We start from the raw sequence: 25,614 nt of genomic DNA, 5'->3' as shown, positions 1-25,614 counted from the left end.
AGAGATCTTTAACACTGAGACTTAACCAAAACTTGTTGCTTTGTTTTTTTAAGAAAATAATAATAATAATAATGCATTCTTGAGAAGTCCCTGCTAGAGTTTAAGTCTAGCCACCCTGACAACAGGGTTCATTATGTCATGGTTAAACAATTAAATTTATATGAATTGCATAAATTTCTTGATTGATATTTTTTGATGTTCTGCATCATGTATAATCAAGATTCATGATCCTATTTAAAAAATTGCAGCCTAACAATAATTTGATGCTATGAGGAAGAAATGTGTAGGGATTTCCTTTTTAGTCCCATCAAGTAGAAAAGATACAAATGAAAAATACATCCTTATGTATTTTTACATACATAAAATAGATAAATATCAGAATGATTGTTGCAGCTAAAGGACATAAACAGAAATTTGATTGGAAGGATTAGGGGAGTAATTATGTTTGTTCTGATAGGAAATTCAGCTAGAACTCTGGAGAGAGCTGTAGTCTTGGAGAAAGACCTGTTGAGAGGTTAATTTAAAAGATGCAAGAAAACTGTTTAGTAATGGACAGAGACTCAAAAAATGTAACTATTAGCTTGGAAGGATTCTATAGAACTGTTGTGTTTAGTGGAAATTTAAAAGTTGCTGGTGTACAAATATATAGAATGAGTCTTCCACAGAGAAAGTATAAGCTGGAAAATGTTCCTTATCATCAGTGGTTCAAGAATGGCATTCTCTAGAAATAATAATCTAATAGATTGCAAAGCAGTGTGATTTTTTTTTATGAGAGGTTTTATATAACTCAACTGACTGTAATAACAGGACCCTATTATTCAGTGACCTGAAATGTTCCTTTCAATGATGTACAGTACATGTATGGAATAGGAAAATAGGAGCTTTATTCAGTAGAAAACATGGAGAGAATAACAGCTTGGGTAAAACTGAAATTGGTATTATGAAAAAAAAGCTGAAAACTGAAAATATATCTCTTTTCACTTTAGAAATATAGGAGAGACGAGTACAAGTAGAAAAAACCAAGAGAAGCAAAAAAAGAGAGATGCCTGGTCAGATTGAAAATATAAGAATATTCTGAATGATACATTTATATTTTCAGTTTTTCTGTTAAAAGTACATATTTTCTATTGTGTTCATTGATATTGAAAATAAAACTCAAATATGTTTCACTTTAATTATCCTAATGTATGTGCACTATTATAAGTTTTTTGATAAACAATCTTTCTTCTTTTGTTTTCTCACTTCCTTCCTGACTCCCTGAGGCTCCCTTCATTTCTTCTTCCCCTTGTTCTCTTTCTCTTCTTTCCAGAATGTGATCAAATACCTGCTGCACTTCAGCAACATAAAAAAAGTACAGGGCTGAGATCCTTTCTTTGTGTAAATTTCTACCATTTCTGTAACAAGTAAAGTAGCTCACATGAATTGGTCACCCATGGCCACATTGTTTTTTCTAATGCTTCAGTTTCCTTGCAAAGGGAAATGTATTTTTAATCATTAAATTCCAAAAGCAAGGTACATTATTGTCCAAACTAATACAGCATCACGATTAGATACATTTGTAAATCTGCTACATGGCAACAGTCATGTCCACTATATACAAAAAAAAAAATTCCTTAATCGTTTTGTTGGAAAGACATATTTTCTATAATTAGGAGGTGTCAGAGAGAGGTCCTCTATTGTCCCAAAGGCAAACTTCAGAGAAACAATCAGTCTTTTCCCATTATAAGCTATAGGTGTAGGTAGCATTTGCTATTCCACCAATAATTGTTTGGCACATGGAATATCAGATTTCTGTTATTCCATTACCTGCTGCTTTTTGGTGTTCAAAACAATCCCCATATCTGTAAAAATAAATAGTGAGAGTTGCAGCAATAAAGTAGCAGTCTAATATTTGTATCAAAATTTCTACATATACTTTCTAGTATTTTACATGTTTTTATTTCTTTTCAAACTGAATTAAAGTGCTAATCTTTAATTCTTTACAAGACTAATCCATTAATGTTTAAATTACAGAAGGACCCGCAAATCATTTTGTTGGCTGAGAATTCCCATTTTCAGTGCAACAGAAACAGGCATTCTGCTTTCTGTAAGGTTTTCATGAATCTAGACCTGAATAAAGACTAGACTCTAACATTAGCAATTGCCTTTGAACAGCAATCCTAGATCATCTTTAGTCTTGGCTTTTCAACACGAAAAAATTGCTGGGTTTTAGTTTCCAATTTATGAAAATTGAGTCACAGCTAGCTGCAGAGTTATCATAGATATTCAGTTCTAAAAAACCCTAAGAAACAGAGATTGTTGTCATTTGACAAGTATATATGAATTTCCTATCTGAAATATTACTCTTCAAGCTTAGCATAGATGACTGAAATAATGTTGGGTTTTATGTTTTGTTTTGGTTTGGTTTTGTGTTTTTGTTAACATAGTGAGGAGTCTAGATATACAGAGTGAAGCATTGGATCCAAAGCAAGTTATCACAATTACAGAATTTATTTTTCTTTTTTTAAATAGGTATTAAAATTGGCCCAATGACATTATCTTAAATAATGGCTTGATATTCAAAATTTTTGAGGCCCACTGAGGTTAAGAGCTAAAAGTAAATCCTTTCATTTTATTTGCTTTAGAGTAGTTTTTTTAAAAAATTGTTTGAAGAAAGTTTTATTCTTCTCAGAAGCATCTGTCTTTTGTACTCTTAAAACTTAAATGTTGCCTCAGATCTTATTAGTGTTGGTGTAGGAACTAATTAATTCTTATTCTACTTAACTACAGGCTTGATTCCAATTATTTGGGTTTTTAAATATTTTTTGGTTTGTACATAAAAAAAAAAAAATTCAACATTGTTCCATTTTCCAGAATTTCCTGTTTGCCTGATGTTCCTTCAAAGCACTACTAAGATAACCCGAGAGCTAAGATAACTAAGATAGCCTGAAGATTGTTAGTAAAAGGATGCTAAGCAGTCTAAGAAAGTATGGTACTTGCCACCATAGCTCGTCCCTGTGCAGTCAATAAGTGAATTCTGACAAATCATGTAAACAATTCTACATTGTGGAAGACTTTCTTTAAATGATGATTTGCTCATTGTTACATCTTTATTTTTGTATGTGCTTTCTACTCTTAATATAAAGGAAGGTGCTGTCAAAAGAATAACAGCTGCTTTATTGATGTGTATATAATAGGGAACCGTCCACTCTGATGGATAACAATAAATCTTTAACCAAGCTTTCACACTTTATTTTCTGTTAGGCTACTGCATTAACCCTAGTTTTCAGCTGGTATTTGTTTATCTGCTTAATGCAGCACTTTGCCTGCATTTATGGCTTTGGTGTTTATTCTGAGTCTTCAAAGGGTGAGTAGGGATTTTGCATTTCAGAGGAGCTTAACCTCCTGTATATTTACAGCATTATTAAAGCCAGGTGGCCTACACAGAGGTCAACAACTTCTCAATGGGAACATGATACCTCATATTTTGCTGTGCCTGATCAGAGTAAAGAACTTTGCTTTCTCAGAAGGGGCTCAGGATGAGCCAGGAATGGATTTTGTTTCTTTGTAAAACAGAAGTTTGTTGCTTCGTTGAATCAGTTTCACATAAGTACAGAATCACTAGGTTGGAAGAGACCTTCAAGATCATCGAGGCCAACAGATGCCCTAACACCTCAACTAAACCATGGTATTAAGTGCCACATCCAGTCTTTTTTTTAAACACATCAGGGATGGTGACTCAACTACCACTCTGGGCAGGACATTTCAGTACTTTATCACTCTTTCTATAAAAAAACTTCTTCCTGATATCCAACCTATATTTCCATTGGTGCAGCTTAGTGTCCTCTAATTCTTTCAGCTGGTGCCTGAAGAAAGAGACCAACACCCACCTGACCACAGCCACCTTTCAGGGAGTTGTAAAGAGTGATAAGGTCATCTCTGAGTCTCTTTTTCTCCAGGCTAAACAACCCCAGCTCCCTCAGTTGTTCCTCACAGGGCTTGGGTTCCAAGCCCATCGCCAGCCAGCCATGTCTTTCCTCTGAATAAGGTTCAAGCCCTTTGACTCCAGTCTTTAATTTAGGCAGTGGTACTTTGCTATAGATGAGATATAATTTTAAAATTTATTTCTCATAGAATAAAAGTTTAAATCTTATAAAGGCAAATGTTTCTAATAATGCAGTTTGTGATCAGGTTTTCCCACTGAATTTGAAAAAAAATATTCACAGAAAATATCATGCATATAAATGTGTTATTTCTTGTAGTATGTTTATTGTACACACAGCACAGAATTTTACTTCATTGATATGCTAGGGAGACATTCAGTGAAAACACAGCTCTTATCTTCGAGTTCCATAGGAAGGGCTGGTTACATTGCATTTTCTGACCAGCTGTACTGAAGAGTAATATCTTCATTTGGGGGTGGATGAAGTAATTAAGTAATCAGTTCAAAAGTGCTGTTTTCTAGATTTGAAAATGAAGATATTTTCCCTGAATGTTAATGTGGTTTACAGGCTCCGGTCTAGACTATAAACTCTGTTTTTCAGTTGCAAATCTCAACAACAAAAAAAAAAAAACCCAAAATGCAGAATCTGCAAATGTAATAGAATATTTCAAAGATAGTGTCTTATATTTTATCTCAATTGCTGCAACCATTTTTCAATAGGGAGGCCTTAACAGAGGTTTTTAATGCTGAGATCAGTAAAACAAGTCTCAGATATTCTATGTACTAAACATGTCAATAAAGATTTAGTGAAAAAAAGTATAAGCATCCAGTATCACACAAAACTCAGTGAATGCTGGCTTAAAACAATGTTGTCAGTAACAATACAATTCTAGAAGCAGTCTTTCCAAAAACTTCCAGTCTGCTCCTACTTAATATGGGGCAAAACTAATGTTAATGAAGATAAACAAATGGCTATATTTTGGTAATATTTTAGGATTTATACTAAATTAAGTGTATTGGTATCAAATGTATCCTCTTTTACCTTTACACATTTCTTTAACAGAAGACTTAAGGCTTTGTAGGCTGGAGGATTAACATCTTTAAACTGGCAATGTCACAGTGCCCAAAATGTAGAAGTTACATAGTCATGACTGAAGTTTTAAAACAATAGGAAGACTGACTAATTTCCAAATTAAGACCAGGATATCAAGGGTTATCTTGTGTCACATAAATAACTGCGTGGGATTATTAATGTCAGACTCTCTTACCTCATCTCAATCCTGAGGTTTAAATAGCTCCAGATGAACTTTGGGCAAAACAGATGAATGCTTGAATCAGACTAAATAACTCATCTTTACTCATGATTTAGGACATTAAATCTAAGAGCCCAGAAATTAAAAGCCAGTTACATCATCTGTTCTTCTAACACAATCTGGTCACATTTTTGATTTACAGCTAATTGTTCTGCACAGTTGTGGGGTTTTATTTCACAGCACTTTTTGATAAAAAAAACCAAAAAGCCTGGAAGAACTGTCTTTTTTACCCTTCAGTATACTCCATTCTACATAGAACACAAATTTCATTCTGTCTTTTAAAATGGAAATGCAATCCAGAAAAGGAAGAGTCAAATTGCTTCTGATAAACATGGCTCTGTCTCTGGAAGCATCTAAGTTTCTGAGTTTCAAAAAAATATGCACTGTATTCCAAAGAAATACCAGCCTAAAGTAAGGCTGCTATAGGCAGATTTAATATGCATTCTTATTATTTGCATGTTGAGTCATTTGCATCAATTTTTCTTCACTGCAAGTATTTCCTAAAGGTTGGGTAATATCCCAAATATTTCACAAACTACGTTTTGTCTTCTGAAGCTGTACAGGCAAAATTTTGCCACCCTAATTGTGAAAATTTCTTAATTGTGACTGTGTGACTGAATTTCTTTGACACAATGATAATAGATTTTTTCAGAGAAACAGAATTTGCAGACAACAGCAAGGATGTGTTGATGATAGCTGCTTACTATAAGGCAAAGAGGATCACAGAGTGATGAATGTCCTTGGCAGTACATACACAATTGTCTGAAAGTCTGGTTTTTTACAAATGCATTTATATTAATTCATAATAAGTATTTTGACTTCTTTCTTCAAAACATTTGAATGTTTTCCCCTCTGCAGCTAAATAGCTTTTTCAGCATTTAATTCAACTCCTAGTATTGTGCAGTTACCTTCTGAGAATCTTATGGATCTGATTGGCTAAAATTTATTGGCTAAAATTTCATTATAGCAACAGACCCTTTGGGAAGGAACTGACTGTATTCATTCTAAGATTTTTCTTGTTCTGAATTCCTGAATCATTGTAGTGACTAAGAATTCATTTCTGTCTTCTGACTTTCCTCAAACTGCATTTTCTAGGGAGTCTTTTTTTCTGTCTTCTTCTATTACAGGTCTGAAGATTCAAAGAGACAGTTTATTAATACCTTCAATGCCTATGTTGTTCTAGAATTGAAATATATTCAGTTACAGTAATTTATCAATAATTTAGTTCTCTCTTTTCAATTACTATGTATTTTCAAAGTTAGATAAGCCAAATATATATTACTATATATTTTCAAAGACAGAAGGCAAAATTAAGTGCTTTGTCTAATATGACACTGGAATGCAGAGATTAAGATAATACTATGTAAGAGTATCCTTGTATGAATCACAGAAAAAATAAAGACATGATTTCAAGAACCAGTGATTTGTCCCTGAAACCTTTCTAATCACATCAGAAATTTGTAAAATTCGGTTTTGAAAGCTGTGAGGAGTCAGCATCATATAGCTTCATAACAGTGAATTTTACTGTAACTTACATTGTTTAATGCTTCAGCTAACAGCCCTCAAAGGCAGCATTTTGGCAGAAGTGGAGGCAGACAATCTACTGAGAGTTTGTCTCAGTAATGGTGGGCACACTGTGGGATGCCCAGCAGAGTTCACAGGGAGCTCATACCCAGCATGGGCGCCCATGGGAGGATGATGTTCTGTGGGTCAGGGGCTGCAGTGGCCTCTGGGACCTCTCTCTGGGGCCACAAGAAACAGTCTGCGCTTTCAGGAAGCATGCACTGTAGGGGGTTTGCAGCAGGAGTAATGAATCTGTGGGAGGAGGTCAGCAGGCCACATGTCTTTCCAGGCACTGCTCTACAGGAACTGACACTGCTCTTCCAAGTTTCACTGAGGAAGCACCTATGCATGTTAGTCTGGAAAATGGAGACAACCAGGCTGTGATCTTGTGAACTCTGGTATCAGAATGATTGCTCCCTATCCATGTGCATCCATCCCTTGAAGAGCACATTTGGGGACCCAGCACAGGCAAGGGCAGGACTTCTTCACAACAAAGACTTTGATCTGCCTGTGCCTGAGACCTGTGGCAGCACTGGCAGGATGAGGCAAAGAACGGTGGTGGAAGACTCCCTGCTGTGGGGACGCAGGCTGCTAAACTGACTCAGTCTGTTAGAAGTCTGTTAGTCTGACTCAGTCTGTTTGCTGCACACTAAGGGGTTTGGTCCAGAACATCAAGGATAGGCTGACAAAGTTTTTTCAGTTTGACAGTTGGTAAGACTATTATTCCAAATTTCTCCTCCATAAGGGCACTAACAATATGTCTGGGAGGTTTAGGGCTTCATAAGTAGTGACCACACATTTTTCAGGGAATGAGAAGAAGGGCTGGGTGCATGGTGACTTCTGCCTGGTCTTGCTGGTTAATGGGAAAGGCTTGAGGAGCACTGAATGAATGTTGGAAGTCAAAAGCTGGTTGCACATTTGACATTGGCAATAGAGTTTTAAATTTTAAGACCATGTGACCTTTTTAAGGACTGCTTGGAAGAGAAAGTATCCATCTTCTCTTAAATTAATATAAGGGATTAAACTGGGAAAAGAACATTTAAATAGGGAAGAGTGCTTGTTACCAAGCTGGGCAACCTAAACAGTATTAATCTATTAACAAGAAGGAAGGGAAAGAGTGGTCAATAACCAAATGAAGAAGCAATGCACCAAGCTGGCAAACAAAATATGAGGGATTATGTAAACATTGAGGACTTAAACAGCTGGACTACTGCCAGGGACACAGGCAGACTCTTCATGAAGGACAGACTGGGAAAGTAAAAAGGTAGGGTTGCCTTTCATATAGGAGATAAGGATTTATGGCATTCATTGTTTGGGTGATGGTGATGGGCCAACAAAATTAGTGCACAGACCAAAAGTGGGAAATACTGTGATAGGTGCCTGCTACATACAACATTAATGAAGAACAAGCATAGGCCCTTGCCTTCCTGAGGAAATTGACTGTCAGTGTATGAGGGAAGGACAACACATCAGGGCACAAGTACTTTGGGAACTTTCTGAAGTGCACTGCCAGCATCTTCTTGACACAGGTAGTTAAGGAACCAGGAACAGGAGATGAACTACTCATCCTAGAACAGAACCAGAATAAAGTAAATTCTTCCTCTCTCCAAGACAGCAATCAAAAGTATTTGGGAAAGTACGGGCCAGTCAGACTCATGTTGTTACACTGTGAGAGTTTATCTTGTTCACACAGACAATTGCTTATTTCTCCTCAATTTAATATGGTTTTGGTTCCGTTTTGTAAAAAGGCAAAGTTCTTATTTAATCAGCATGGTTTAAACGATAGCATATTTAAGTCATGTTCAGTGGTTTGAGCAGCAGTGAAAATTTAAAAAAAAAAAAAAAGGCTCTAAAATGAGTTTAACATCTTGCCAAAAACTAAAAAACTTTATCTTGATAGCACTTAAGAAATTTTCAGTGATGTTAAGCTATTAGTTGTTTCTCCTTCTTCCTTCCTTCCTTTCTTTCTTTCTTTCTTTCTTTCTTTCTTTCTTTGTTTCTTTCTTTTTCTTTGTTTGTTTGTTTGTTTGTTTCTTTCTTTCTTTCTTTTTCTTTGTTTCTTTGTTTGTTTGTTTCTTTCTTTCTTTCTTTCTTTCTTTCTTTCTTTCTTTTTCTTTTTCTTTTTCTTTTTCTTTTTCTTTCTTTCTTTCTTTCTTTCTTTCTTCTTTCTTTCTTTCTTTCTTTCTTTCTTTCTTTCTTTCTTTCTTTCTTTCTTTCTTTCTTTCTTTCTTTCTTTCTTTCTTTCTTTCTTTCTTTCCTTTTTTCTTCCTTCCTTCCTTCCTTCCTTCCTTCCTTCCTTCCTTCCTTCCTTCCTTCCTTCCTTCCTTCCTTCCTTCCTTCCTTCCTTCCTTCCTTCCTTCCTTCCTTCCTTCCTTCCTTCCTTCCTTCCTTCCTTCCTTCCTTCCTTCCTTCCTTCCTTCCTTCCTTCCTTCCTTCCTTCCTTCCTTCCTTCCTTCCTTCCTTCCTTCCTTCCTTCCTTCCTTCCTTCCTTCCTTCCTTCCTTCCTTCCTTCCTTCCTTCCTTTCTTTTTTTTTCTTTCTCCCTAATATTTGAAGTTTAATACTCTTAACTAGTAATTGTACTAAACATCAGACAACAGAAGATTTTAACAACTCTCTCAGGAAATCAGGAAAAACCAGAGCTTCTTTATTAGTCCACTGTGTTCACATAATTGGATCACTTGCCCTCTGCCACCACTGAATGAAACATTTGTATTGACTCACAGGTCAAGTATCTATTAAAATAGTGATAAATCAATCACCATCCTCGCCCTCGTGCACAGAAGTACATGAGCTCTGAAGTAATGACTGCTGTTCAATGACAGCTTAGAGGGCTTTTCTGTCTCACATAATGAGACAGAAATCTTAGGTAGTTAATTAAGGCACTGTATATTTGAACACCTTCATAAAAAGTCAGTGAATCAGTTGACACAAATCAAGGCGTGAATCCAAGAAACTGCAGGTGGGATGAAGTGCACAGAGCCTATCAAAGCTCATCACATTTGAAAGTCAAAGACATGAGTTCCTCAGTTGGAAAATTCAAAATTATGTGTGCTTCTCTTTACCTTGATTTTTATTGCTTTCTTCTGCACAGCATATAAGAGCCATGTGTACTGACTGTAATTTATACACTGAAGTGCCACGATGTTTTTATGTTTAGTTTATATAAACAGTTATAAACAGTATCCCACAACCTTTCTATTGCAAGAATTCTCTGTAATTATTTTCTTTTACATTTTATTTAAGAGAGAGTACTTGTTTGAATTGGCAGGTTTAGCTAGTCTGTTTTTCATTTCTTTAATAAATGCAAAATGAAAATAATCTTGCAAGGTGGCACGGTATTTGGGGATGTCAGTGTAATTATTGCAGAGGTGAGGAAATATCCTCATGAGATGGTCGGTCTATTTAGTGAAGAAAAAGTCCCTGAAGACTTTTCTTCATTTATATTTTTAGAGTGTGGCTTTTACCTGTTTATATTGTGGTCACTTCTTAGAGAAAATTCAGTGGGAATAAATATTTTGATCTCTGGTGCTTTTCTCATTCTCACTTTCCAAAATTACCCTAGCCATTTGAGACTATCCCTAAAGGAAAGTCTCAGGATAATAACAGACTTCTCTAGAAGCAGTATTAGGATTTGGGACTCTATTAAATCATACAGAGCTCTCACTCACTGAATTCTGCATTAGATAGACAATGCTGTAAAAATACATGAAGGACTGAAGAAAGCACAGGCAGTTTCTCTTTTGAAACCAACGCCTGAAATGTACAGAAATTTCTTTCCTGTCTCACACACCATGAAAGTGAACTCCATCCTCTGCTCATGATGGACAATTACAAAGACAGTCCAGAAGAAACACTGTCACAATAGTGCTGTCAAATGAACATTCACTAGAGAATTAAAGTTCCCCCTGGCATAAGGAAATTCAGTCTTCTCTAACTGTTTTTATACCACATAATCTAGTTGTTCCATAATGAGCCTAAGGACTAGGAAACTGCAGAAAAACAACAGTATAATTTTCTTTCCTTTAGATCAGATTTTTTTTCCAAAAAGGAGAGCATTTTCTAAGCAGGAATTAAATATTCTGATTTTTCATTATATTTATTTAATAAATGCAATCCATTGATCTATGGCATTCATTAGACATTACAACATCCAGTACCTCTGAACTTCTTCAGTCATTGTTCTGAGCACTGCACTCATGGGCTGCTGCAGTGGGCCAGCCTACTTAAACTCTAGGAGAATATTCAATAGTATTCAGAATTATCTTTATCTCTTTTCCAAGTAGATTATGGAAGATTTCAGGTCTTCAGTTACCCTTTTGTTTTTTGATTGTTAAATAGATCCCTGATACCTGATTTTTTGCCCTTTTAAAATACACAGTAACAGATTTTTGTATACAATTGATTTTTTGAATTTTTTACTGCTGAGATTTCAGCACATTATGTTGTCTAATACATGCTTTGGAAACTGGATTTTTTTTTTTTTAAACATAATTGCAAACATAAGCATTTTTTTAATCTGGAAGTAATTAGCATGAAATAAAGAAAATCCACATATCTGATCCCTAAGTGAGGGAACAAAACAACTAAAACCAAACCATAATGGCTCTCCCTACTGCTCTCCCACACATGCATCTTGAGTGCATTACTTGAGAAGTTGGAAAGTTCATTATGCATATGTATAATGGAGACAATCATAATTTCACACTTTTTATAGTACAATGCCTTTTCTTCACATTGGCATGAAGTCATTACAAGATGGCTAAAATAAAATGAAATTAAAACAGTCTTTCATTAGCTACAGATTCTTAGGCTGATTGTTTTCAGTACATTTCCTTTAGCTTGATTTACCTTTTGATCTGTTTTACATCCTTATATGTAGACAGGCAGAAACAGTCAAAAAAAAAGGTAAAAAGAGGGAAAAAAGGGGTGGTTATTCAACAATCCTACTGAAGTTTAATCTGTGCCACGATTGTTCCTGCAAAGAAAATTCCAGATACAAAATGATGAATAACAGTGAGAGGAGCCCAAATAAATGTTTTGTATGGTTTTTGTATTAGTGCTAAATTATGACATTGTTTTTCTGACTTTTGTTAGAAGTGCAGATAATGCATTTCTGCATTATCAAAATGTGCCTGAGCATTGTAAATCCCATTTCAAAACAACACAATTAGAGTATATACAACTGGTAGACATTCTTAAATGACACTTTCAAGTTTGGAAGATAATCCTTCTCCATCTGAGATATTTAAGTGCATCAACATTGAGTTTAATAAATTTGTGTGTCACTGAAGAGTCATGTAAAATTATATTCTTTTTAAATTTCTTTTTAAATGAGGACTTTAGGAACTGAATAGCAGTTTCAGAGTCAAAAAAACTTCCTTTTTATGTACTTTCCAAATATTTTGCAAAATGTTATACATACATTTTATATTCTTTACATACTTTACATACTTTTTACATACTTTTCATATAATGGGCTAAGAAAAAAATAGTCAGCTATAAATTCCTTTGTGTGCAAATAAAACATGTGGGCCTATGGTTTGAGATTAAATTTTAGATGCTTCATGATAAAGTGTATGCTTAAAATATGCATTGCTTAAAAAGAAGGAAAATTATACAAAGAGATTTGACATATCATGCATATTATTTATCTACTAATTAAAATTAAGTAGTGTCTTTGCAATTGGATTCACATTTTATGCACATTGTTTATCATGTCTTTACTTAAATAATAGCATTACATTCACTTTACTTTTTAATCTATGGTCATATAATAAACTGTAAAATGTTCATAAAACCTAGTAGTGCATGAATTCTAACAGAAATTGTTTTTAAAATATATATTATGTTACTATGTTAAATAGAAGGAAATTACTCTTTTGCTCCCTAGTTAACCCTAATTACTACACTCATAAACTACATAATTTTCAAGTCCAAGAAAATTAAACTATAATGACGTAAATTTCTTTTACACTATATAGTATATTTTAATTAAAATTTTTCTACTTAATAATATATAAAATTTAATTTCTTATTAAATCATTATTTCCTTCACTTTCAGGTAAATAGAAGTTCATATTACTCCAAATGTATTAGACTTAAAAGTTTTAGGGAAAAAGGCATAAGAGCAACAAGAGTGCTATTTCTCTGTGAACAAACTAAAGTACCTTTTGAGTGTCTTTCATTACAAAGTTAAAGCAATTTGGCTTCTGTTCTAAAGGGCAGTTGAGATGTCCCATGCTATATCTGGTCAACAATTTACTTATTTTAAAATTATTAATTGCATACTTTAATGTTTACAAATCAAAATTAATATTTCAGTGAGACTTCTAGGTATTCTCACCAAGCATCAAAGAGCCAAGTTGTGTTCTTGACGGTAATGAAATTTGGCTAGTCTAGAAGTAATTTTGTTTCCAAAGAAAGCAGCTTTGTCTGCCATTCCTCTGGACAGACTGTAGAAATCCTGTTGTTATTAGACTTGTGCCATAAGAAATCATTGATTTTTATCATATCAAGAAAAGAACGCAGCTCTGAGTTGTTAATCTGTTATACAGTCACTCATATATCTGAGTACTCTGGGCTTCTTAATTCTAAGATAACTCAAAAACTTTCCATCTGAGACTTTGGATATATCTTAAAGATAAAATGTAAAATAATATCCATTAACACAGTGCCCTGAAGTCACTCATGGAAGATGGGGAATAATAAAAGTTTTTCAGCAAAATTTCCTATCAGAATTTCAGATGTGAGCAGCATCCATCCATGATTTCACCAGAATTCATGCCTAACAAGTATATGCAGAAGTATATGTTGACAAGAACAGGTGAAAGATAATATGCTGATTTAATCTACTTTAGTTTTATTATGATGCATACATATTTCAAGCTGTCTTTAGCATTCACTCATTTAGATTTCTTTTCCTTTCCTACGCAAGAGCCACTCCTACAGTCCATATAACTAAAAAGCAATATCTGATATTTTATTATTTTCTGGTTAATATATATGTTAGTATCTGGGCAAGGTACAAATATATTCTTGATACAGATCTCAAAACTTACCAAAATGTATAAGGGCGATAACATTTTTTTTTGGCTACTAGGTTTCCACCTTTCTGTAGAATATGATGACTTCTCTAAATTATATTATCACCCCAATAGTTCTATTATATTTTTACTCAATATGTATATTTATAAAGATCACTTGTTAATCACCACCTTTGTAGTAACCTTTTTTCTCCATCATGAATATAAAATAGGTGATAATTACTTTCACAAGCCACAGAAAATTTTTCTTAGTTACAGATTTATTAAATATACTGAGCCATATGACTTGCATTAAGGGATACCAACAATCATGTAGTCTTTAAAAGTGAAGAAAATTAAGGCAAAATAGCAATATTTTATTTCTTTAATGATACATATTTCAGGTGTCTTTTCAAATGTGCAAGCATGTTTTCAAATTACTGTCACAATCTGACAGTAAGGCCATTTTTCACTTCTTGATGTTTTGCTTTCCCATTCTTTGAGATATTCTAGTGCATCAGCTGTTGTTTCAGCTGTGTCCAGTACCTGGCCATATGTGCACTCCATGCTTGTTTTGTGAAAAATAAAACATCATGGAAAGTAAGTTCTGCTTTGTATTTCAATGCTTTGCACAAACAGACTCTGAAATTATAATAAAACATTACATTGCAGTAACATAGGAAGCAAGTACAGGAATTTTTTAATAAGAGGGGTAATAAACTGTAGTAACAACCAGTTCAGTCTAGCTTGAACAGTGACTATTCAAATTCTAGGTAAATGTATAATGAACATAAAATAGGAAGCCTGATCATTAGAATTTTAACTCCAGCTGATAAGCAGGATTTTTTTTTTTTTTTGAGAGAGAGAGAGTCTAGAGAGTCTTAAATAATATAATGTATTATCAAACTATTTTTTTTTTTACTTCTGTATCTCATCTAGTTTCCTATTGTGAGCTTTTTTAAAGGCTCTTCTTTACAAAGATGTGTTGGCCTGATCTTGGATCACTGATTATTATAAATGTAACTGACATCCTCATTTTTTCTTTATGGCAGCAGGTGGAAGTCAATTAAAATTCTGTGCTATATATGTATGTATATATATATATATATACATGTAAAATGGTTATTGCCTTCAGAGTGGTTTTAATTAAAACAAAACAAAAAATTCTTGCAATTGAAAGGTTTTTAGTGGTTTTTTGCAAAGATTTGATGCAAACATCTTCCAAGTTTTTTGAAAGATTTGTGTTTTCTAAAAAGGACTTCATATATCACCTCTTTGTCCTTTATTGGGGGTTCATTTGGTGCTGAAAACAGTGAAGGCCGTAAGCAGTAAAAGTCTTTTAAAGTTTTTTTTAACTAATCAGTTATATGAACTTTCATTTAGATGTAGTGAATAGTTAGCTATTTGCATATTTTCACAGAGAAAAAAATGAGCAATTTAACTCTATGATAAAATCCATATATAAAATAGCCTACACTTATTGTTTTGTCCCACCTTAGTACCAGACATCTGTTCTGGCTGTTTTAAATATTCCATTCTTAGCAGGTTGCAGTTGCCAGAAGACATTCATTACCAGCTAGTTTACATCCGTGCTTTCATATAAAGTCTATGACATTAAATGTTTCATCTGTGTCTCCCTAATGTTTACCCTTCTGAAGCATCTACTTGGAGCCTTGGTATGTTCCACTAAAAATGCGGGAGATGGATGGTGGCTGCTGCTGCCCAATATCTGTTCCCACCAAACCTGTCCTGTAGAAAAGCAGGTTGGGTAAACACTCAGGCAACGCAGTCAGATCCCCACACCACACTCACCACAGCTGGCTCAGCGGGAGAGGCAAGAAAGGCTCTTTTTGCAAGGCTTTATTCCAGCGAGATGCACCACATGAAGCTGAAGGAGCCCTGCAAGGAAGAGAACCACCCCGTGGAGGAGGCAGCTTAGGAAGGGAAAGGGGCGAGGGCAGAGCTAAGGGCTGGGCAGAGGGGCCTGGGCTCCAGGGGAAAGGGCGCAGCCACCAGGAGTATCCACCCAACGAGGGAACAGGGAAAGGAGAAACCAGGGGGAGTCCATGGGGAGTCTGTCCTTTCCCCCCAGGAGGACGACTCTGTGGTGGGTAGTCACCAGGGCAGAGGACTTGGGAATTGGCTGAGAGCAGAGAGGTCATGGGATGCTGCCTTCCGCAGCTATCCTTTGTAAAGAGATAAAGATGTGAATTTTAAAACAGCATGGTGAATGAAAATTTATTGTAAGGTGGGTTTTTTTTCCTTTTCTAATGTTTTCTACTTTGCCATACCATGAACAAAGTAGAAGGACTCAGAATCTTATAGCAATGAATTTTGCTACAATCTCTGGGAACTAGTCTAAGGTCTGCTAATAACACCAGTTCTTTTAGTGAGAAAACTGAGCACCTTTATGATTCCATATTTAACCTTGGCATTTCAGTTCCTGACTTGCTCCTTTTCAGTAACTGAACTTAATGAATTTTTATTCCCAAACACTTTCTCTCTTTCAAGTTTGTGTCCATGTGTAAAACAACTGTTTTTAGAAGCACAACCTGTTCAAATATCATACTATCTCCAGCACAAAAAACTTCAACTATGTGACTAAACTGCATATAAAATCAATAGTTTTACTAAATTTGGTAAAGGGAGACAAATATCTGGGGGAAAAAAACAAGTTTTACTTATTTATGAATAGATGAAAAATATACTTTTTAATCAAAATTATTTCTTTATTATTTTTATTTGTATGATTTTCTGCAGCCAAAATATATGTAAATATGATATTTGAAAAATGCCTCAGCACAGCTTCTTTGGTAGCTAAAAGGTCCATTTAATATTTTACTCTAGATAGAAGATAATAGTGTTTAAACAGGCAGTGACCCAGATATTATAATTCATATTCTGGCAGTTCTCCAAATGTTGAAGTTATTTATATCTGATATTTTAAATATTAAACCAATAGTCTGATACTGTAAAAACCACTGGGATCCTACCTCATTTTTTCTCTGGTCACCAATTTTAATAGTATTCCTTACTATCAAGAGTGCAGACCACACACAAAACCTTTTTTTAGCTAAACATTGTTCAGATTGAACATTTCCAGTATTTATTACAGTTCAATATAAAACACACACACACACAAAATCAAAAAACAACCCACCAAACAAACAAAACAAAATCCACAAGGACTCATTTAAAATGAATTGATCATACAGTGATTATTTCTTCCTTATATTAAAATAGTCAGCAATATTGCCTTGTTTTCAATCTTCCATATTTATGTTAATAGTATTTTCAGTAACATTTCTAAACAGGATATAAAAATTAAATAGAAAATGTAAAGTAAGTGGGGTTTTTTTCATGGTAAAGCTTTTTCAAAAAACAAACCAGTTATTTTATTCTAAATAAGTGACATGTTTTTCAGAATTCCTAATAACAAGAAATATTATTGCACACTTTGATGCAATGGATACCAACCCAAATTCAGAAAATATCTGTGTTGCTCCTGTGACGTCAGAAAGACTAGACAAGCCAACTGGTATTATGACCAAGGACAGTTGTTTTCTGTAGAGAATATTAGATTTTTAAATGATAGGCTGAATCAGGATTGGTTATTCACTACTTGAATAAAGTAAAACAATTAAGCTGGCACACTATTAGAAGTGTGAAGCTTAAATTCATTTATTATTTGCTGTGGTTTATTTTTTGAAAGAGACTATTGGAAGAAAGACCAACTAAAAACATACAATATATAATATTTTTCCATTGCTATATTCTAAAGTCTTCCAAGTGTATTCCATGTCTTGTGTTTGATTTCCCTTTAATGACTACCATCTGGAAAAAAAAACGCAGTATAAAACTTGAGTTACACTCATAGCATTAAATTATCATGCTGACTTGTCTTCATGGATGAAGATGATAAGTAATACAAAAATATCTTGATTGTTGACTTGCCAAAAAAAAAATAAGAATACATTTTAAAATCTGTGATCCAGTCTATCTCAAACTCACTGAATTTATTTCTGAATAAATGTGAAAAAGACAATGAAAATAATTCAAAAATATATTTGGGAATAAAAGGTATCAATTGGTAAGAAATTGGAACTGAAGGTAACTGCAATTACTTATAGAATATAACTCTTATTACATGAAGTTAAATAACAATCAAGTAATTCCCCCAGTCAATTTTCTTCTTGTGTAGAATGAATAGGGCTATAGACATCCACTTTTTGAAGTTTCACTAGAATTGTTATAATTAAGGGTCACAAGAACATGTATACTATGAAGTCAAGAAAGCAAACTGATACTACAGACCCAGAACGAATTATGAGCACAAGATGATAGTGCAGAAGTAGCCCAAAGATGTTTATAACTCCTCAGTTAATCACAGGATTTACATTGTTTCATAACTCCAAACTCCATTAGCCAGGGCAGATTGCTAGTTTTGTGATCCAAATATTGAACTGAAGGCAGACAGCATGCAAGATGAGATGATCCAAGGCCTCATTATCTAAAACACTTAAAGCCCCATGTAATTTCAACCCTTTAAAAAAAGTTTTTTCCAGAATCTTAATCCAATCTCATAGGCAATGAAGCTGTAATAGTCAATATTCCAATGACAGAGCAAGTGCAGTATCAATATTGTGTCTGGAAAGGCTTGGAAAGGCACATTTTCTTTTAAAGTTATTTCATTAACTTAATGATCCACAGCAAAAGTCCTGTGAATAGCTAGAATGGCAAAGCACTGGAGAAGAGATAGCCACTATGTGTAAGAAAAATTCAAAGAAAAAATCATTCACTTGAAAATAAAACACATTCTGTGTGTTCTGTTTCTGGTTTTCTGACTGATCAGAATAAGCATGAAATACAGTTCTAAGCAGAGAAAAAAGGAACAAGGCTAAGTCTGCTTTAAACTAAGTCAACACAAATACAAAGAAAAAGAAGTGAGAGGAAACCAAATAACTTGTTAAGATGCTAATGGAAACTCATGAAAACTATATGTTTCTATGTAACGAGAAATTTGTAAACGTGGCACTTGATGTTTCAGTCACTGTAATTCTTGCTATGTAATGATACACAGATAATGATCCTGCCTTAATAGTGTCTAATATGACTCTCCTTAAGTGTCACTGACAAGAACTTTTCACCACTAACTTCATTATCAGATAATCATGAAAAGGTTTGGGTGGGAAGGGACCCTAAAGATCATCTTCTTCCATCCTTTCTTCCAAGGGTAGGGAAATCTTCCACCAGAACTGTTTACTCAGAATCCCACACAGCCTAGTCTTGAACACCTCCAAGGATGTGGAGCCCACATCTCTAGGACAATCTGTTCCAATGCCTGACCACTCCTACATGTCCTACTCTCCTTCATCTTAAGGTTATTCCCCCTTGTCCTGTCACTGTGCCCTTGTGAAAAGACTCTCTTTAGCTTTCTTGTAGGTACCCACTAGGTACTAAAAAGCCACTGTAAGGTCTTCTCCATGCTGAACAGCCCCAGCTCTCTCAGCCTGTCTTCACAGGCATGCTGCTCAAACACCTAAAATCAAAGTAGTGATTCTGGACTCGTTCCAACAGGTCAACGTCTTTCTTGTGTTGAGGGTCCCAGACTTGGACACTCCAAAGCAAGGCATCTCAGAAGAGTAGGTCACGCTACCAGAGGGTGTAGTATTGACTTCAGTTCAGGGGTCTGTTAGGTTTTGTCTTCTTTATCAGCAATGTTTTTAGAACTCTCTGATTCCTCTACACAGGGATCGGTGCATTCAGGCACCTGACACTATGCAACAAATTGATCTCTTTCTTTTTTTGTGATAATTTCTCCTAAATTATTTGTAACTGTCTTACTATTATCTAGTCTCTTCACTGAATGAGATTCTGCACAATGTGGCTGCTATGCTCAATCAAATAAAATTTCAAGACTGAATCCCACTGGCTAAGCAGAAAAAGATGAAATAAAGCCCATAAGCTGACATATTCTAAAGCCCGAAGTTAAAAAAAAAAAAAAAATCTTACCAGGCATAAAAGGACTGTAATTAGGATTTTCAACAGAACTGGAGAAACACCACAGAGAAATTTTTTCCAAAATTAGTAAAGTCTACAGGATTTTACATCACTTGCTTGCCATGCTATTGAAACATCAACCCTACCTTCTTAGGCAATCTTTTTCAAACTATGACATGTATTTCTAGAAAAGTAAAGCAAATTAATAAAAATATTTAAAAATCCATAAAATACTCTAGAGAGCTGTTATTAGAGGGGAAACATGATATCGATTCTAAGCAACAGTCTGAAAAAAAGTGGTAGGATTAAGTTTTAGGAGTTTACAAGATTAGTTCAGGTTCATCAAAAATATGAAATTCTAATTCCACACACTTGCTCCTTTCTTTAAGGCTTTGAGAATTTTTCAGACAGTATTGTAACTATATCAAGGAAGTGACAGGATACAAAGGAAGAGCGGGGGCTTTTTATCTCCTGCAGAGGTGTTAATAGGAAAGAAGATGATATTTGTCTGCTTTATTTAAACATAAATATGAAGTGGATTTCTGAAAGAATCTGAGCCTTATAAGGACAGGTTTTGCAGGGCACTGGCTTACATAAAATAAAATTATGATTAACTGTTGCAGATTATATTGCAAAATATAGATTTGAAAAAGCCATTAATTAATGAAAACACCAAAAGAAAAACCCCAAAAACCTGTCATCCATATGACTTGGACTCTTTTTCTCTTGTATAGAGATTTTACCTGATCATTTACTAAGATCTGCAGCCTTTTTATTTATTATTAAAATTTAAAATTTTAAAATTTTTAATTTTTTTTAAATTTTTTAAAATTTTAAAAATTCCTTTTTATTTATATTTTAAATTCCTCCTAAAGTTCCCAGAGGAATGTAGTTTGGTGCACAAACTAAATTAAAGAGTGACAAATATGTAATATGATACGGATATTGATAGTGCCTGAGACCATCAAAATAGAGGAAAAAATTTAAATCCTACATCTATACCCTTCTTACTATGTCTTATAAGTTTTTCTCACTCCACCTCCAAGGAAGTAACTGGAGAGAAGAGAATAAATTTCATAGGTAAAAAGTCAAGATTGTGTCTTTTATACTATGGAGGAAATTTGCGAGAGCTAAACAAATTTAAATCCTTCTGGAAACCTCTTGTAATCGTTTGTGGTTTGTAGTAGATAAATTTCACTTCTGACATATTTTATTTAAAAATTATTTTTAGACTGTGTCTTTCCTGATCTTTAGTCCCTAATTTTCCAGACTTTTGACACTATTGGGAAAGTGTATGATGTACAGTCATTGCAACAGCAGAGTACACACTAACACCAGATTGCATTAAAAAGTCAGAACTGAAATGAAGATGACTGATAACATGACCAAGAAAGAAACTTAGAGAACCATATTTTAATGTTTAAAATAAAGTTTAATTTGTTTTGTTGCTTAGCTGATTAAAATACAGGGCTAAAACTTCAGGCTAGTGACTTTTTTCAATATATTTGAACTTCAATTTCATGTTTTTTAAAATTCCTTTGTTATCTGTAAATTGGAGCACAGATTCTCCTAGTTGTCATTCTCTCCTATGATAATACCTCACTTTATGCGGTGAGGTGTCATAAAAAATATTTTAATAAATTGAAAAATTTCTTATAGGCAGAGATTATATATAGGAAGAAATATTTCTTTCCTTTCTATGACGGGAACATTCTTTTTTCTATAATTTTTCTTCTAATCAAACTTATGAACTTGTTTTCTGTGAAATATTTGCTAAACAATGTCAGTCTTTCTTTCTGTACCCTTTTCTGAAAATGTTTTCCTTTCTCTCCTTTGTAACAGGAACTGGAATTCACAAAGTTGAGGTAGGATACTCATTTTATTACTGGGTGATTTAATTTAATTTAATTTACTAAAGTAAGGGTACTAAGGTTTTATGATGTTACTGTGATTTGTGTCTAATAGTTATTTACTATGGCAACTTACAGAGAAGGTTTACAGGCAACAAAAAGTCTCTTTTCCACAAGAGAAAACTACTGTGGATTCTTCCTATCATTGATTTGTTGGATAAGATTTTAAGCTAAAATGACAATTTTTTTTAATGTGTTTATAAATAGTTCTGAAGTATAACAGTGTATTCTAACTCCTGTCTTTCCAGTGATGCTGAAGTTTTTCTGTAATTTATTTTTGGCTTTTATATGTAGTCCAGGAAAACAGAAAATTTTTAGGGAGCTGTAACTTCACTGGGCAATGGAACACTTATTTCTTTATAGAACTTCAAAATAGTCTTTAAACAAAAAGAGATGGAAGATGGTGCTTCTGATTAAAGACAGTTATGAACCTGATTTTTCTATGTAGATTCAAGATAAAAATGAGTTTATCAGGACATATATATAGAAATCAACATGTTATTTTGTAATTATGCATCACAGACTTGAAAGCACCCATTAACTAACATATATAGAGAGAACTACAGAATCTTTTTAGAGAATACTCTGTTTTCACCTGGATTTTTTGGTAAGAGTGTATAGATGCTTACATGGCACTGCACAAATAAAAAGCAAATGTCCCAGAACTCCTTTTACGAATCTCTCCACCCTACTGATACACTCTGTCTTTAGATCTATAATTCCTCTGGTCCAGTATCTGAAAAGATGCTCTAGGGCCTGTTCTGAATGGTTGTTTGAAGAGAAGATATCTAGAATACAATAATAACTTTATGTTTGGAAATTAAGGAAGTCATAAGAAAATGAAAGGAAAGGGCAAGCAAATGTCTGTAGGACCTCATATCTGCAAAAAATTCCATTCTGGTTAAGAATCACTGCTGTTCACTCTCTGTCTGAAAAATCCAAGATGGAGTAAGTGACAGTGCAGAGAACAGTATTTAACCAGAGAGGGAGCCCTTTGCTTCTGGATATGGAGTGCTGGTGGTGATCCAGCATTTCTCAAGATAGTTAGTTGGACCCAATTCAGATTTCCTCCAGTTTTCTGGCTGAGATATCAGTGGGAAAGAAGGTGCATCAACAAAGCAAAATCTTAAATATTTTGCAATTTAAATGTGAGATTACAGAGACTTAAAGAAAATTGAGGTTGTGCTGGTTACATGATCAGTAATCAACCTGAAGAAATAACTGACAACCACTGAGCTGAGTCCTTCAGGTCCAGCAAACCAGATCTCCCTCCCATTCGCAAAGCACAGTCCAAGGCAGAATTTACCCGACTATCGGGTATATGTGGAAGCACTCTATACATATTTTGAACACAATTTATATTTCTTCATAGAATTATATTTGTGCCCTAACAATATTCTTTTGTATTGTCACTCTTTATGTACATACCAGTGTTCTCTCTTCCATAAAGCAGCATAACATAACAGCAACAGAAATTTTCCACATGGAACAATTGACACTGTAGCAGAAACCAACACACATCTTAAACTAAGTATTCCAGGAAAAACAAACATTGTCCTTAATTATTATGAACAACTACTTAGGTTTCTGATACAAGTAATAGATTTAACTGTTATTTAAAACTTTCAGGAGAGGGCAGGTTTAGCTCACACACTACATTATAAAAATTAATGTTTTCATGTCTTTAGGATCAGGACCTGTGTTTGGGATAGGAATTAATCCATTAGTTATGATGAAATATCAGCATACAAATTCCATAGATAATTATATATGTGTATCTATTTTTATCTCACAGATTCCTTAACATTTTAACCATAATAAAAAACATTAACCAATTCAAATAGTCTTTCTGCTTCTTCATCCTGCAGATAGCTTTAATGTTTTCATTCTCAAAAATACATTTATAGACAGTTTGGGCAGGTGTATGACTGAAAAAGGTCAAAGTGAAATACCAGCATACTTAACAAATATATTTTTTCACTCTGTCACAGAAATCCTTTTAGTTGCATAGCAACGGCCTTTTTAATTACTACTTGCAATCTAAATTTTAATAATTTAATTAGTATTTTTTTTCATTAAATTGTTTCACCCAATAATTTTAATGTATTCAATGCATTCCTTTTTTTTTAATTGTCCTTTAAACCTCCCTTCTTTGTCATTCCAGCATCTTTGGCTATGTAATAGAGACTAAAAACTTCATTAATTTCATATCAAAAACCTTAATCAAAAGGAATCAACCTTATGCAATAAGCAAAGAGACATCTTAGGCAGCCTTTGTAGCTGAAGTTTTTGAGTTCAGGTAAGCATTAGTGAAGTCAGTCTGGCTTCATAAAACTAGGGCTTTCAGTGGCAAAACTTTGTTTTGAGTGGCCTGCCTTTAGTGGCAGTGATGTTAGTGCTTTTGAAACTGTTTATCTCATACTATTTATCTTAAGTAACCAGAAATATAGTTCCTTATGAAAAATCCTCAGCTACTGCTCTGTATTAAAATGTTGCTGAGAAGCTGAAGGCTACAAGAACCAAATACTGTGAGAATAATTATGTGAGGAGGAAGAAAATATTATCTAAACAGCTGCAGAATGCATCTACATTTACTCTAAGGAGCAACAGCAGACTCACAGTGCAGGTTAAAGCTGGCAGCAGAGCAAAGGTGGTATCACTACTAGCAGTCAAGGTTTACATAAGAAGACGGAAAAAAATATATGGTGGCAGACACCAAAACATTCAGTATATGTTTACTGGGTATGAGGGAAGAAGATAAAGGAATCATTCAATCCTAAGCAGTTCTCTTAGTAGGAGTGACTTCTGTAATGGCAAGCAGAAAGAAATTTTTACTTGGCAGGAGCATCTATGTGATTTCTATTTTCAATGTCTCTAGGTCTGTGTAAATTCTGAGATATCATCTGTTGAAAAACATTAGTTTTTAGAGCACCTTAAAATTTTAGAAGCATTTCTGTTTTCAATATCCATTTATATTTTGAAGAAGTGTGCATTTCTCTCTTATTCCCCCAAATTAAATCTTAATCAAAATTCAAATTTGTTAATGATAGACTTAAATATCTGAGTATCTGAAACAGATACCATCTCTGTTACACATGTAAGTGGTTTATGAAACTGTTCTGATATATTTAGCATCTCAAATAACATTTACTGAGATCTCAGCAAGTATTGTTTGATGGGTAGATTTGCAAATCTAAAATAACTCTTTCCCTGCTCAAAAATAAATATTTATACTTTAATGATTCCTAAGAAGCTGAATTTTTACCACAGTGCTTTCTTTCACTACCTGAGGTATTAATCTAACATAATTTTAATTATTGTTGTGTTTAAAATCTTTACAATGCTCATGTTAGTTTCTTCACCATCCAGTCTTACATTTGCACTTCTTGCTTTCTCATCCACATTGTATTTTCATAGCAATTTTGAGATTATTATGCATCATTTTAAGACATTTTACAGGTGATTTATTAAAAAAAAATACCAATGAAGGCAACCTTAGCCTTGTGGGTAAAACATAAAAAAATTAAACTCCTTGGCTCATTATCTCTCTCATTACAACATGTTTCTCTAAATAGGATTAATAGAGTACCTACCACAGGTTTTCTGTACTGATTGCACATGAATTTGTGGATGCTAATATTCAAGGACATTAAAACCAAAATAAAAGAAATTAGATGCTTTCAAATAAGTGATACTTTAACGTTTGGTCCCATAAAATAAAATAAACATTACAAAAAATTAAGCCTATAAACATCAGAAAGATGGATAAGTTGACACACCATTCTGCATATCTCTGTTTAATAATATTATATTTCATTTCCCATGCTAAGAAAACAGCCATTACCCAAAGCAGCCACTCGTAAACAGCCATTGTGAACAGAT

At 34.0% G+C, this 25,614-nt stretch overlaps 1 protein-coding gene across 29 annotated transcripts in view; it reads left to right on the top strand.

Moving 5' to 3' along the window:
- PTPRD (protein tyrosine phosphatase receptor type D) overlaps nucleotides 1-25,614 on the top strand; it is a 1,149,749-nt gene that overhangs the window by 559,291 nt on the left and 564,844 nt on the right. For all 29 annotated transcript variants that reach the window (XM_072921655.1, XM_072921648.1, XM_072921647.1 and 26 more), the window contains one exon: nucleotides 21,665-21,687. The gene's annotated coding sequence lies outside the window, so the exon portion shown is untranslated. The remainder of the gene's footprint in view (nucleotides 1-21,664; nucleotides 21,688-25,614) is intronic.

This window comes from Taeniopygia guttata, chromosome Z (genome assembly GCF_048771995.1).
Source record: "Taeniopygia guttata chromosome Z, bTaeGut7.mat, whole genome shotgun sequence".
Classification (NCBI taxonomy): domain Eukaryota; kingdom Metazoa; phylum Chordata; class Aves; order Passeriformes; family Estrildidae; genus Taeniopygia; species Taeniopygia guttata.
This window is presented reverse-complemented; position numbering and strand designations above follow the sequence as displayed.